The following is a 15,667-nucleotide window of genomic DNA, read 5'->3' on the forward strand; positions in this document are numbered from 1 at the left end:
ACATGCAACTACCATATGATCTGACTATTGTACTCTTGGCTTATATCCCAGATAAATAAAAGTTATGCTAACACAATATCCTATAGATAAACATCCATATTCATTTTATTTAAAATAGTCTACACCTGAAACAACCCAGATGTTCTTCATGAGATGAATGGTTAATCTAATAGTGATACATTCATATCATGGACTACCAGTCCACAATAAAAAGGACCAAACTATTGATAAGCATAAGAACCTAGAAGAATATCCAAGGAATTATTTTGAATGAAAAAGATAAACACAAAAGATTATATGCTATGTTGTTATATTTAGAAAACTGTTTTCCAATGACAAAATGATAGAAATGAAAAATGATCTCTGGTTCTAGGAGTTAAGATGGAGAGGGGTGTGAAAGAAGTGGGCATGGTTATAAAAGGGTAATATGAGGGATCTTTATTCATTTGTCTATTTCAAATGGATTAACTTCTAAAAGTTATTTATTTGGCATAGAATACCAATTTAAAAATTGTCACAAAAATTTAAAATAATTTCACTTTATTAAATTGCATAAGAGAATAAATTTTCTATATCAAGTAGATTATTTGTGTACAAAGTGAATTTAAAACATTCCATGAGTGAGAGAATATTTTCTAAGTTGTTCTCAGGGATGGGTAGCTATAAGTAAATCAATTTAGAATCCACAACTTGCTTATTATGTCTCCCAAAATCTAATACACCACCTCAAGAACTCTGAAAAGAGTATATTCCAGTCCCCAGATGAATGTAAGGGAGACTTGTAAACTTCCTGAAAATTGACATCATTTCTTAAGTCACACACTAATCCAATGGAAAAGGTGAAAAACTTACTGGCTCAGGGTGCTTAAGCATACCCCCTGAAAGATCAGTGTTAATCATTAATCTATGTTGACCTAGGGGTGAACACTAAGAAACTAAGCTTAAAAGTGAAAACAAGGAAAAAATTTGAGTATGGGCATAGGAGGTTGCATGCCATGGGAAATGTAGATTTCACAGAATCAGTCTAGCAAATTCACTGAACAAATAAACAAACAAACAAAAAGAACAATAAAAACAAGCCCTGAAGAGTGAGGAATAAGAACCCCAAGTTGCTACAATATATCATATAAAATGTTCAGGTTTCAACAAAATATTATATGTCTGCAGGCAAAGAAAGGGGGAAAATGACCCATACATAGGAAGGAAGCAGGCAACACAAAATGCTTTTGAGTACTCCAGATGTTCAACTTAGCAAAGATTTCAAAGCAGTCATTATATGCAGTGATAGAACAAAAAGAAACACTTTTTAAGTAATTAAATAGAGTTTCATCAAGTCGAGACTATTCATAAAGAGATAGAAATTATGAAAAGAAACACAAATGGGAATTCTGGATTTGAAGTTATAATAAATGAAACGAAACTTTCACCCCAGGACTTAATAGGACATGTGAGCTAGCAAAGGAAATAATCAATAATCAATGACCTTGAAGACAGATCAATAGAGTTCATATAATTTGAAAAAGAGAGAAAGAAGAAAATTGAACAGAGCCTAAGGGACACATGGTACACCATTATGTTCATAAATATATAGTTAATGGTAATACCAGAAGATAGGAACGGGAGAATGGGTAAGAAAATAAATATTTAAAGAAGTAATAACTGAAAACTTCCAAAATTTGCCACCAAAAATCAATCTGTGCATCCAAGAAAGTCAAAAGCTTCCAAGCAGGATAGATAAAAAGATCCATAAACAGACACATCAAAATTAAATTGCTGAAAACCAAAGAAATAGAGACTACCTTGGAAGAAGCAAGAAAAAACAACTAAAATCAGGAGGCAATAGATGTGATATTGGGAACACTCAAAGACAAACATGTAATCTAAGAATTCTCTATCCAGCAAAATTCTCCTTTAAAAGTGAAGAGTAAAGAAGGACATTCTTAGATGAACAAAGCCTGTGAATTTTCTGTTAGTAAAGTCGTCTTATAAGAAACACTAAAGGAAGTTCTTCAGGCTGGAAAAAAGTGACTCCAAATAGTAATTCTAATGTACTTGGATAACAAAGAAATTCAATGTCTTGAAATTTGTTCCTTAATATATTTTCTTAGCATTTGATTTTTTTTTCCCCCTAATTTTCTCTCCTGGCCAAAAGTGTTGAGGGCTCTTTTAAAGACTGTGAAGATTTTGGTTACATATTGAAAGTGAAAGCAGAAAGCCTGTGTGTGTGTGTGTGTGTGTGTGATTCAGCTACTTTTACTGAGTCCCATTAAGATGAATATTGTACATGTATATGCCTTTTGTGAACTGGAATTTCTAAGAAACTTGTTGATATGACTTTCTGTACCTTTATTAACTTTAATCAAATGTAATAAATATGTAATAAGTGAGAGTGATAACACTAGTACTACAATGTCTTTTCCTTACAGCTTTGGCATTTAAATGAGTTGCAGTAAATTGAAAAAATAAAATCTTTGACCTATCTGATTCATACAGACTCTTCCTAAATGATGGTAAAATAAGCTTTGCAGTGTCATAAATTTAGTCAAATCCACTATCTGTAACCAAGGTGATCAAAGGACTCAAGTCCTTAAGTCTATATTTGATCATATACTTGAAAATTTAATTTTTGTTTGAAAGTACAATAATCATATGATACAAAAATATAAAATGGCTATTTTATTTTTTAACTTTTATCTGATAGAAGTAGAATCTTATGAGACTAAAAGATGTGTTAGATCTAATCTAAAGTGATCATTGCACAAGAGTTCATGATTTATAGAGAATCATAAGCCACTATTCACTATTTCTAAGGTACACATCAGGCTCACAATTAATCAGAACAGCATGTGTTTGTTCATGTTTAACCCTATTGGACTTTATATTTCCAGTATATGTTACAAAAATTGCTATTGACCGTGTGAGAGAGAAAAAAAAAATCTCAGCTAACAAATGGAATGCATAAGGTCCATTAATGCTAACCAATACCATGTTATATGATGAAGTGGAACAATTATCAAGCACCTGACTCAAAGATGGCAGATCATTTCACATTGTCAGTTAATTCACTGTCAGCCTTACCTGCTTTTAATCCTTGTCTGGCTCACTTTTAAGCTGTTGATCCATTGCAGCGATGAGACATTTCATACTTTATTAAAAATTCCATTAACACACTAGATATTTAATCTCTGCCGTTTTGTTAGAAATCTATTTCTTAAACGTTAATAAAGACTGCATACACCGGAATTCTCAAGAAATGCTTGCCCTAATGCATTATTTCTTCATGTTCTTTTTCACTTAAAGGCCAAATCCTTCACAAATATAGCTATCCCATTTAGAAGGAAGGAGGAAGACATATTATCTTAATTGTTTCAGGGGTTTATTGACAAAGGTTCCACAATTTAAGATTATCAAAAAATTTTTTTAAGATTATCAAAAAAATTTTTATCTGCTCAACTCACCAAATCTAATAAATGTTATTGAATTTTTTTTAAAAAGGAAGGAATACATTTTGACTATTAAACATGCCTGCAATATCCCTATCCCATTTGGTAAAGTCTTAAAATAAAGAAGGAACTTAAAGATGGTTGAGGAGGAAAGAGGGGGCAGAACAAGAGTACACATACAGTGGAATATAGCAGACAAATTTTCCTCCAATGTACCAAAGAGAAATTAAGTTTAATAACACCAATACTTCATGCAATAGTATTTTTACATTATGGTTAACGACTTGTTTAGAGAAGGAGGCAGCGGTAACTAGAATGATGTGCATGTATCTAACTCAGCAAAGCTTATCTTATATATCTTGGGAAACCACCATTGCACCTGCATCCAGTTGCTTGACACACAGGTGTTACAATCTGTATTTACAAGACTGTCTGCCAGCCTGAAGACCCTTTGTTGTGAAGGGTATAAGCCATTGTGATTACAGGCACATAAAATCGAAAGAAAACCGTTCCCTAATCTTCCTCACTTCCATCTGTTTGGTTGCTACTTCTCAGGTGTAATTTAGACAGGCAGATGTGCAATCTGGGAATCCATCCAAATTCACTTTATTTACTTCCTTTTTAAGGAAAGAGGAGCATTCAATATTGTCTTCAGAAAACAACTCTATCTATACTACTGTTCTCTCCAGTCTGTGGTTATATTTTATTCTCTAGTCATAATGTGGAAGACGTATGGGTCCTGAGGCTTTGAGATTGATTCCCTATTTCTTCTGTCTCTTTTGTCACATCAGACAGTGTTATTCTCTGGTAGGAGTCTCCAGCACTTCCTCCAGAGAAACTTTTTCCATTACGATTGTGGGTCTCTGACTGATGGCAAAAGGCTATAGGAAATTTACATAAAATTCCCTAACATATGCCCCTTCTGCTAACCTAACTGTGAAAGCAGTCAAATCCTTTGCATAGTTGACATAATGGTAAAGATTAGGGCTCTTTTAGTAACCAGATGCAACTGGATATCCAGAAAACTTGGAGAACAGAATAGTCAATCATTAAAATCCTCATTATGAGGGGCAGATAAAAGAGCGTAGAGACAGATTAACTCTTCAATTACTTGTAGTAACTGAAGACCTATGGTATCAGTCAAAATAGGTTAGGTTATTCTACGGTAACTAAACTAACCCTGAGATCCTGGCTACTCAAAAAGGCAAATTCTTCAGCTTAGAACAATGCATCTGTCCTTAAAAAAAATTGGTCAGAACACTCATATAACCTCATTTATCAGCAAGTTGGAAACAACTTGTGTAATTTTTGTAAAGTGTAATTTTCATGAACAGAGAGGCGAACCAAATATGCACAGTTACTAACAGTCTTCACCACTGACCACATTATTGACCATTAATCTGTAAGTTGATTGATTCTTTCAGTTCTTCATTGTTTCCCATTAGTCATAGGTCCTGTGAAACAAAAATTAAAACTAAAAAAGTTCATGTTATTCTTATTTCTTTATATGTAACCCTTTCAAAATTAGATATGCTTTCCCTAGTTACTAGAACCATCAGAGAATCCCAGAGCTACTATCCCTCCACCTAGAAAACATATTTAGATATACAGAACTAGTGGGCAAATACTGTTACCTCAGTTATGAAATATTTAGTTTTATTTTCAAAGGACATCGCCATCACTGACTTAGTGATGCCTGACTTACTGAAAATGATGGCAGGGCCATGTTTGGAGAGGTCAGTTGGATGCAGGAAAATGTGGTAGCAGATGGTGACATAGTGTGTGGGAGATAGGGTGGTGTGAGGGGAAAGACACAAATAGAAATAAAAAGATTAACTATAGGTGACAGCTGCTGGTGAGGGAGTTGACAGATTTTTTTTTCTGGTGCCCAAGACTTTCACCACACTTGTTTTAGAATTAGAAAATGTGAAACCAGTGTTGGCACTTTTGATCTGTTTTGGCATCACCCAGAGGTCTTACATTACTATCATCAATATAATAAGCCAAGAATTGATTCTTTGAAATAACTGACAATACCAAAGAACTACTGACAACCAAGTGCTCTTGTCCGCTTTGCTCTCATCTTAGTAAACAATTATTAAAGAAAAAACACATATATCAATAGGAAGAAAGCAAATATCAAAAGTTTTACGTTCCATTGAGTTGTATTGAGTTGTATTAAATCATATTATTATAATAACCTATTATTATAAATACCATGAAGAAGCTTATAATGACTCGGAATTGACATTGTTTGGCAGCAACAATATGATTCATTGACTTACTATTCATTAATCATCTCAGAACAATGCACATAATAGGCACAAGTGTTTATTATATATACACACTAAAAAATGTTTGTTGGTTAAGTCAGCATTATCTTTTTTAGATCATAAGAAAGTACATGTTTCCCCTGGATCAAATTCAGAGGCATTTTTTAATCAATATTCACTGATTAAAGTGAAATTCTAAAATTTATGGAAAATAACTTGGATACACAAGTTTACACAAGTTAAAAAAGCTCCAATACATACATGTAATATAGAGAGGACAAGTAACACCTCCCAGAAGAAAAGCATAAAGGGAACATAAGCAGAGTAAGATATCAACGAGATTTGCAAAGATTCCAAGTTTTTGGTCCCTCTCCCCCCCCCCCCGTTTTGTTTGATGTGATGTGCTAATATCGCATAGGGAACTGGTTGGGCAGAGAGCTTTTTGGATTTCCCAGAAAAAAGGAAAATAAAGAGATGTGGCTTGATGATCAAATATTCATTGACAGAGATGAAAGATGCTTATTTGCTGGGAGACAGAAATTCCTGACCATTTCTACCACTCAGTAAAAACCCTGGAAAGCTGGAAAGTTTGGCAAATGAAAATAGGAAAAAAATGTATAAAGCAAGAGGGATTGTATGTAAGGTGACTGTTTTGTGGGTTGACGTCCCTTAAAGTTCTCAGTATTACTTTATATTCTTATAGTAGGTGTTCTTTCACAAGACAATAGCATTTTTGTTTCACTGTAACTTCATGGAAAAGTACACACACTCTAGGACACTGGGAAAAGACCATAAACACCCAGCGCTATATTTTGATTTTAATTACAATAAATTAGGTGACTAAAAAGTTGTGTGGCTAGAAGTGCTTGAGATCAATGGATTCAATTATCCTCAGTGACCATGCCCACATCCTGGAGGTAATCTAAATGCTACAGAATGTGGCTGGATTAGAGAGGTGTAAAAACATATTTAATCCTCCAGTATAATGTTCATGTTTATTGTTTTTCAGCAACCAACTCACTGTTCTATGTCTGCTTTTTTCAGCGAAGTGTACACCGGAGAGGAGTTAGGTCATCAGTAGAGTAGAGGCCTATATTTCAGCAATATTATTCTTAGAAACATTATGACCCAAACTATTACTTTTGCAATCACGGCACTTCAAAGTCATTACAATACTTTTACGGTTTTCTATTTTCCACAGATAGCCCCTTTTAGACGATTGTATATTGTATATTTTACATGTAGTTAATCTGGCACCCCTGAGTGCACCACTGTAACAAAGATTCATCTTTCCCTTAAGAACAGACAAATTACATATCCACTCATTGGACCAGACAAACTTACACTTGAGTTTTTAAAGATTAAACATTAAACATACATTAGAGATATAATTTATAACTAAATACAGAGAAACAGAAGGTATCATGTACATAGCCTTTCCAACTCTCCGTTAAGTCACACTGTTCTACAGCCTCATGCTGTACGATATGTTTTACAACTGCAGTTACCACTCTTGTAATGACATAGTCACTGATGGTATCTGTATAACAGCTATGACTCTCAGTGCATTGTTGACTCTATTTGGAATTTCTATCTCATTTATCACTCTATCCTTATCAGCAAGCATATTGTTTAATTTATCAAGTCTCAGTTTTCACGTATGAATAATAGGGTATAACAACATGTACTTTATTGGAAAATAGCATGAAGTTGTAGTTAAGAGGGATGATTCTGAAATCAGACAAACCTAGTTTGTATCTCAGCTATGGCAATTAATAATTATATGAACCTGTAAATTCCTTAGTGAATCCAGTAAGTTTTGTTTGTTTGTTTGTTTTTATTAACATATAATGTATTATTAGCCCCAGGGGTACAGGTCTGTGAATCGTCAAGTTTACACTTCACAGCACTCACCATAGCACATACCTTCCCCAATGTCCATAACCCAACCACCCTCTCCCTACCCCCTATCCCTGGCATCCAGTAAAAGTTTTATTTCAGATATTATATTTCATTCCAGAATTTCAGTTTGTTCTTTTTGGAGGTTCTTTTTCACAGATCTTATTTCTTATAGAGATCCTAGTCTATCTGTTTCGATATCGGTGTTATTTCAGACTAGTCCATTGATTTCTTTTTCTCTTAAGTATGAGTTATGTTGTTATATATACACATGTTATATATACACATATATATGTAGTCTAGAGATTTTGGAATATATCTGGAAACTAAATGATACATTGTGTAGATTCTGGGTCCTGTTTTATTTCTTTGAGAAGTATTAAGATTTTGCTTGCTCGCTTGTTTTAGCAGTTACTTTGTGGCTGAACTCAAACTTCATACTCTAACTGGTACATAGGGTGCAGCCCTTGAACTTGATGTTCAGTTCTTTATAATTAGCTGCTCGGAGTCTGCCCCATGCATTCTTGGAATAGAGATTAGCTACAAAGTTGGGAAAAGTTTACATGGAGAATTTTGAACCATCTCTCTGTGGCTTTCTCCTTTGTACAATTTCACTTCTTACATCCGAGCTGCTCTGGTACCCCTGATTCCTGTTCCTTAGTTGCTAATGTCTTTAAGATTGCCAGTTCTACATTCTAGCTGCCTGTCACAACTGCTATCCAGAGACTTCCTTTAGGTAAAAACTGATAAAAATAGGAAAATCAGAACCATTCTCTTCTTCCAAATGTTGGTTCTTCTCCACTTTCTGCTCATATTAGGTCATACTTTAATGCTTTTAGATAGGCTTATATATTTCAGAGTTTATAATTGTAATCTGCAGGTTACTCTTCCATTACTTAACGTTAAAACTTCCTCCTTAAATTCACTAATAATTATTTTCCACATCTTTTTTTTTTAAAGGTGAATAGTAATCACAACACTTCAGAAAGTTGTGGCAATTGTTGATTAAGATGATATATATCAATAACTCAGCACAATGATTGGTAGAGAGTGTTTGATATGTAGCAATAGCAATTATAATAATTACATATCTGAAGATTAAATGAAGAAATATATATACCAATTCACAGTAGTAAAATATTATATTATCAGGATGAATTAATTAGTTTGAAGATTACTTATACAATAAATGAAATATTAAATTGAAGATCATATTGCCAGATGTAAGTTTTAGTTAGTGTGCATACTGTATTCTTAGAGCACTTTCATTAATCAAAGATTCCATGTACGTCAATCATCATAATAGCATTTCAAGCTAAATCCTCTGATGTACTTGGTTAACAACTATCATCTTTATTTCTTTATAGTAACAAAATTGAAGGCTAAATTTTAAGTAGAAATTTATCAAGATGATATAAAAAATATTTAAGCCAGTTGAAGAATTTGAAAAGCATTATAAACTTCCCATTCTCCATGTCACTTTCTATTTGTTTTCTTTAACAGCAATTTCAGATTCTAGGAAGCAAAATTCTCTTATTTTTCTGTGCTCAAAAGATGATGTTGATCACTTTGTATGTTACATTTGCAAAGAATTTTCTATTTACAGTGTAACTTAGTTCTTATAATGCCCTTGTGAAGAAGTCATTCCATGTGTGTTACTTCATTGTACTAATGGGGATTATCACCTCAGTCTCCTGCATTTTCTTCTGTCACTGGGAATAATGACTACACATAACAAAACTAGAAATTGCATTTGATGGCATGCTTAAATATGAAATAATTGCTAGCTTTATAGTCATCCTGGCTCTAGTTACTGAATTTACCTTGAGAAAAAGAACAGTTTTAGACAGAAATCATTTGACAAGGAATTAGCAATGCTGATTTTTACACACCTGTCTTAGAATTAAAAAGAAAAGTTAAAAAGAAAGAAAGGAAATTGTGTCTCTTTTGTAGAAATTTTCTGGGGTATACTCTTACTTTGAATTCATTTGGGGTATTCTTTTCTTTGACTTCTCTCAAGGTATTCCAGTTCTTTCTTTATATAAATTGCAACCTTGTTAAATAATACTTAGAAACATTTTAATAATTACAAAAGGATAAAGTGTATGTATGCGTGTATATATGTATAAATATATGTATGTCATATAATTTTACATTCACATACATAACAAAAACACAGTCACGTTATACTTACACTTTAGTTCAGGTCCTTTTTAACACATGGCTTGATAATCACAATAGACATAAAATCTTCAGTCAAGGTTTCTAGCCTAGTTAACTATAAGAAGGAGATTATAGGATGGCATCATGGTACCAAGGGGGGAGTATCAGGATTTAGGAGTGTGGGTACAGGAGGGAGAGAAATATTCTCATGTGTGTGGACATATACGTACATGCGTGTGTAATACAAGTAAACCTGGTTTGAAACTCCACTACGTAGTACGTTATGTGAACACAAGTTCATTACCTGTAAAATGAGGATATTAGTAATTGCCATAGAGGTTTAGGTGATTAAAGAAATTTAAGTGCTCATTATAATAACTGTGATATATAGTAGATATTCAATACAGACACTTTTTTCTATCTAAACTCAGTTCAAGTTTCAGCTTTACTTAAAAGCTTTACCTGCCAGCCTTACTTCTCAGTGATTATCTCAGTGATGAATTTCCTTAATGCCCATGCTTTTTACACTTTCTTAGCATGTGCTACCATTATTTCCAGTTGCATATTAACATATATCTATTATACCTCAAGTGAGACTATAAGATATTTAAGATATCGTTCAAGACAGGAATGTATCAATATACCTTTCCATATACCAAGCATTCATCCATAAGGCTGTGTCGTACTTAATCAGTTTTTGGAGCACTGATCAAAGAGAACCATAAAATTGCATGAATTTAAAACTTAAAGCAATCATAGAAAACATCTAGATCAGAGGTTTGCAAACAGTTTTTATAAAGGGTCAAATAGAACTATTTTAATCTTGGCAGGACAGATGATCCTGCCATAACTATTCAACTTCACCTCTATAACATGAAGGCAGCCATAGACACCATGCAAACAAATGCATGCAGCTGTGTTCCAATAAAACTTTATTTACAAAAAAGGCAATGAGCTACAGCTTGTCAATCTCTAATTTAAAAGATTCATTTGATTCTTATGGAAACAGTCTCAGAAAGATATTTTTCCCAAGGAGAAAGCAGTACAAATGGCAAAATGAGACTTAGAATATCTTTAACAGTATCTAGTTCCCTTTTCAGAAACCCAAAAGCCAAAGGGGTTAGTAAATTAAATGTACAGTAATATTTTAGTGTATAAATAACATAAAATTCAACTTAGTATAATGAGGGTTTTTTTTTTCTTTTTTTAGTGTCTTTGGAAATAGCTTGTTGTTATGTTTTAGGATTAGGAATATCCAATTTAGTCTTTTTTTTTATTTTTTTAAGATTTTATTTATTTGACAGAGAGACATCCCAAGTAGGGAGAGAGGCAGGCAGAGAGAGAGGGGGAAGCAGTCTCCCCACTGAGCAGAGAGCCCGATGTGGGACTTGATCCAAGGACCCTGAGGCCATGACCTGAGCCGAAGGCACAGGCTTAACCCACTGAGCCACCGAGGCACCCCAAATTTAGTCTTTCATTTATCATATCAGCTGAACTAGAAATATAGTGTAACTTTATTCAGTTACTCATATTTTCCATTATTTTTACCATAATCATTTGAAAAGTGACTGATCCATTATTCAGTTTACTTAATGTCACAACCTTCTTAAGAGTGAAACAAAAATTTGAGACTTAAGTGTCAAAAATACCTCAGAACAGAAAGTAATGAAAGGATGGGATTTCTACATCATTGCAGAATTGGAAAAAACACAGGTGCCTAGTTTCATCGAGCTTCTGAATCAGTGGAATCCATGAAAAATATGAGTGTTTGCATTTACAGGAAATGACTGAAAATAGTCTATTCATATTAAAATAGACTCTTAAGATTTCTGTGCTAGCATTAAAATTCTTATTCTGTAATGATTTAAGTAGCCTCATACAGCAAAAGGACTGCCTTTGCAGGCTTCGCAGAGCTGTATTAAATCTGCTTTTATAAAATATTTTAAAACTTTAGAGTATACTTTAAAATCAATTGTATTATTGGGCACCTGGGTGGCTCAGTCATTAAGCGTCTGCCTTTGGCTCAGGGCATTAACCCCAGGGTCCTGGGATTGAGCCCCCATCAGGCTCCCTGTTCTGCGGGAAGCCTGCTTCTCTGTCTCTCACTCCTCCTGTTGTGTTCCCTCTCTCGCTGTGTCTCTCTGTCATATCATATAAATAAATAAAATATTTTTAAAAATATAAAAATAAATAAATAAATAAATAATATAAATAAATAAATAAATAAAATAAAAAATAAAATCGATTGTATTATCTTATGGAGATGTATTTTTAATAGTCTCCTATGGAAAATATTTTATTATATTTAGGCATATAATAGAGTTCTTAGAAATTTCAAATCTGTATTTCAAGGTAACTGTATGATTATTAGTTTATCAACCTCTTTTACACAATGTATCCCAATAAACAGAGGTTGATAAAAATATAGAGAAAATAGAAATAATTTCAATTTTTTTTTTTTTTTTTTTGGCCAGAAAGGGTCAAAACATTTTATTCTCTTAATTTTTTTTCTTTTTTAATAAAGTTAAACAGTAAAACAAAAATTCACAAGCTGCCTCCCTGTCCACCCCCCGCCTCCCTCCCCTCCCCACAGTCTTCGGCGCTGGCTCCCTTTCCTTCCCCCCAACTCACACAGACACAGGGTATCCAACTAAGAAAATGAAACTGCTCTAAGGACGGGGAGACGAGATGAAGGGAGGAGGTGGTGAACTGTGCCCATGTTCAAGGTTACACTGAGCAAGTCTGCACTTTCTGGGTTCTGGATGGTTTCCTTTCATTAGCCAAATTGAAAAAAGAAATTCCCTGGACCAGATGCTTCAAAGCTGAAGGCCCCAGGACCGCTAAAGAATGCCTTGAAGATATTGTTGGCATCAAAATCGCCCATATTCATGCCCTGCTCATCCAGGTCCTGTCCGCTGTCATAGCGAGTCTTTTTCTTGGGATCAGAGAGGATGGTAAAAGCTTCTCCAACTTCCTTGAACTTGTCTCCTCCTCTTTCTGAACTTCGGCACTGGCTCCACTGTGCCGAGCTGGATGGCGCATCAAGGCCCGTTTCTGGTAAGCTTTCTTGATCTCGTCCTCAGAGGCATTCTTGTCCACTCCCAGAATTTTGTAGTAATCTGTCCTCTTACTCTTCTTCAGTTCCAGCTGTGCATTTTTTAGGAGCTGTTTGTGTTCTTTTGTTTTCTCTGTCTGATATACTTTTTCATAGTCCCGCACAGCTTCTTCATACTGTTCTGTGTCCATTAACACTGAGCTCTTCTCAAGTAGGCTTTTACATAAATGGCATCGAGCTTCACTGCACTCCTGCAGTCTTCTATTGCATCATCTAGTTTCCTAAGCTTGGAATTAACCGTGCCCCGACTACAGGAGAGTTTTGCATTTGTTTTTATATTGTTAGGGTCTATCCCCAGGGCTTCTGTGTACAGTTCATAGGCTAGCTTGTAATTTCCTTCCTTAAATGCTTTATTCCCATCTTCTTCTTTGCTTTAAGTGCTTTGGCATTTCTGCAAGCAATGCAGGCCTTCTCATGGTCAGGAGCCATCCTGAGAGCCTGTACAAAAAACTGAACCGCCTTCTCAATACAATCTTCATAATAAAGGCAAAGACCTCATACATACAGAGCATCTGCATTGGTAGAATCCATTCGTAAAATGTCGCTGGCCACAGACTGTGCTTCCGGGTAACGACCTAGCATTGCTAAACATTCTGCTTTGAGGATTTTGAAGCAATGGCAGTCAGGGGTAAATTCTAGGGCATGATCCATGCAGAAAACCACCTTATGAAAATCCCGCTTCTCAAAATCTGTTTCTGCTATTTTCTCATATTCTATGACTGCATTAGCATTCTTGAACTCCTGTTGTGCCTGAGCGTTTTTGTGATCCAGTTCTAGGGCTCTCCGGAAACTACGACATGCCACCATGGCATTCCCTAGAGATAGGTGGCACTTGCCCTCTCGTAGATGTCCCCGGACGAAACTGTCATCCAACTTCACTGACTGCTGTGCATCGCCAAGGGCTTCCTGGAACTTTCCGAGCATCATCAAAGTGGCTGCTCAATTCCCATAATAGCTAGCATTTTTAGGACACATATCTATGGCTTTTGTATAATAGTTATAAGCTTCATTGTAATCTTTCTTGGCATAGTATGCATTTCCTTGTTCCTTGAAAGACTCTGCTTCCCTCTCCACTTCCTCGTCGTCATGCAGCTCTGGCTCGGTCGCCGCCATTACCACATCGCACTCCGCGGCAGCCGCCATCTTACTGCCGGGACCAGAGCCAATTTATTTTTTAAAAAATGTATTTATTATTTGAGAGAGAGAGAGAGACAGCACATGAGAGCAGGGGTCATGGGAGGGGGAGTGGGAAAGAGAAAGGGAGAGAGAAACCCAAGCAGATTCTAGGCTGAGCATAGAGCCCAACACAGGGCTTGACCTCAGGACCCTGAGATCATGATCTGAGGCAAAACTGGGAGTCAAATGCTTAACCAACTGTGTCACCCAGGTGCCCCTGTATTAATTTCAATTTTTAATTAATCTAAATTACATATATTTACTTTAAAAACTAGTATTAATATGTGTTAATTATATTTGGCCATGCATAATAGAAGTCTACATTGAGAGTAGTGTATTAGGAGGGAAGAGAAGGTTCTTTAACAGCTCCTTCCCTTACTGGGTCTGTGGTCTTGGCTGTTATTTAATTTATTTACTCCTTTTTCCAATTGGGACTAGTATCATCAGCTATTTCTACAGAGGAGGCTTTGCCTGATACCAATATATGTAAATGGCTTAGTGTGGGATCTGACATATTATATGTATTCCATAAACATTAAATATAATTATGAGTTCTGGGGATCACCCTGCAAGACGAACACAGACAAATCCAACCTCTTTTCTGTCTGCTAGAAAGAGAAAAAACATCTGAGGAATTATGTGCTATTTTTCCATTAAAACTAGTCTGTTTTGTTATACAATAAATGTGTGTCATTCCGGACCTCTTTTAGGTATTTGTGATACATCAGTGAACAAAGCAAATGAAATCCTGATCACAAATGGCAAACATAATAAGTAACTATACAGTATTTTCAAATGTAATAATATAATATATATGAATATGTATATGTACACATAAATATATAAAAAATATGAAAAACTAAAGTAAAATAGGGGAATTTAATGATAACTGATGCTACAACATATGTGGTGGGATGAGCAACAGGAAAATCAGTTTAAGACTGACTTATTGAGAGTGATTTTGTACAAAGATTTGAAGTTGAGTTACCAATTCAGATGTTTTTGGGAAGGGCAGATTAGATGTAATAAAGAGACTCTACCATGGGGACATTCCTGACATGTTCAAAGATCACCAGGGAGTCCAACATGCCTGTAGCAGAGTGAGTGAGCAGAAGAAGAGTTAGGAAATGAGGTCGGAAAGAAAATGGGAATCAGTATCACAGAGGGCCTTGAGACCACTGTATGAGATTGGAGTCATAGCAGGTTTTGGAACATGACATGATCTTTTGATGGTTTAAAGGATCAGTCCCATTGCTATGTCGATAGGTGATCCTAAGTGAGCATGGGAAGAAACAAACCAGTTAGGAGGCAATGGCAGTGATATAGGCAAGAGATGATGGTGGCTAAGACTAGGAGAAAAGCAGATTCTATATTAATTTTTATTTTCTCATAGAATGAATGTGGGCAAAGTGGAGAAAGAAAGGGATCAAGAATGACTTTTTTTGACATGAGCAACTGGGGAGGATGAATTTCTGTAAAATGAGATGTAGAATGCTCCCAATGGATAACAGTGTTTGTAGGAATTCTCTTTAAGCCATGCTAATTTGAGATATATAATAGGTTTGTGAGAATAGATATCAAGCAGGCAATGGATATAA

General features: G+C 35.0%; 1 pseudogene across 1 annotated transcript; it reads right to left on the reverse strand.

The window, feature by feature from the left end:
- Window positions 1-12,425: 12,425 nt before the first annotated feature.
- On the reverse strand, window positions 12,426-14,036 carry LOC308343907 (dnaJ homolog subfamily C member 7-like; annotated as a pseudogene). The gene has a single exon. The product of its transcript is annotated as a dnaJ homolog subfamily C member 7-like (transcript).
- Window positions 14,037-15,667: the final 1,631 nt, after the last annotated feature.

Source organism: Martes martes (genome assembly GCF_963455335.1).
Source record: "Martes martes genome assembly, chromosome: 6".
Taxonomy (NCBI): Eukaryota; Metazoa; Chordata; class Mammalia; order Carnivora; family Mustelidae; genus Martes; species Martes martes.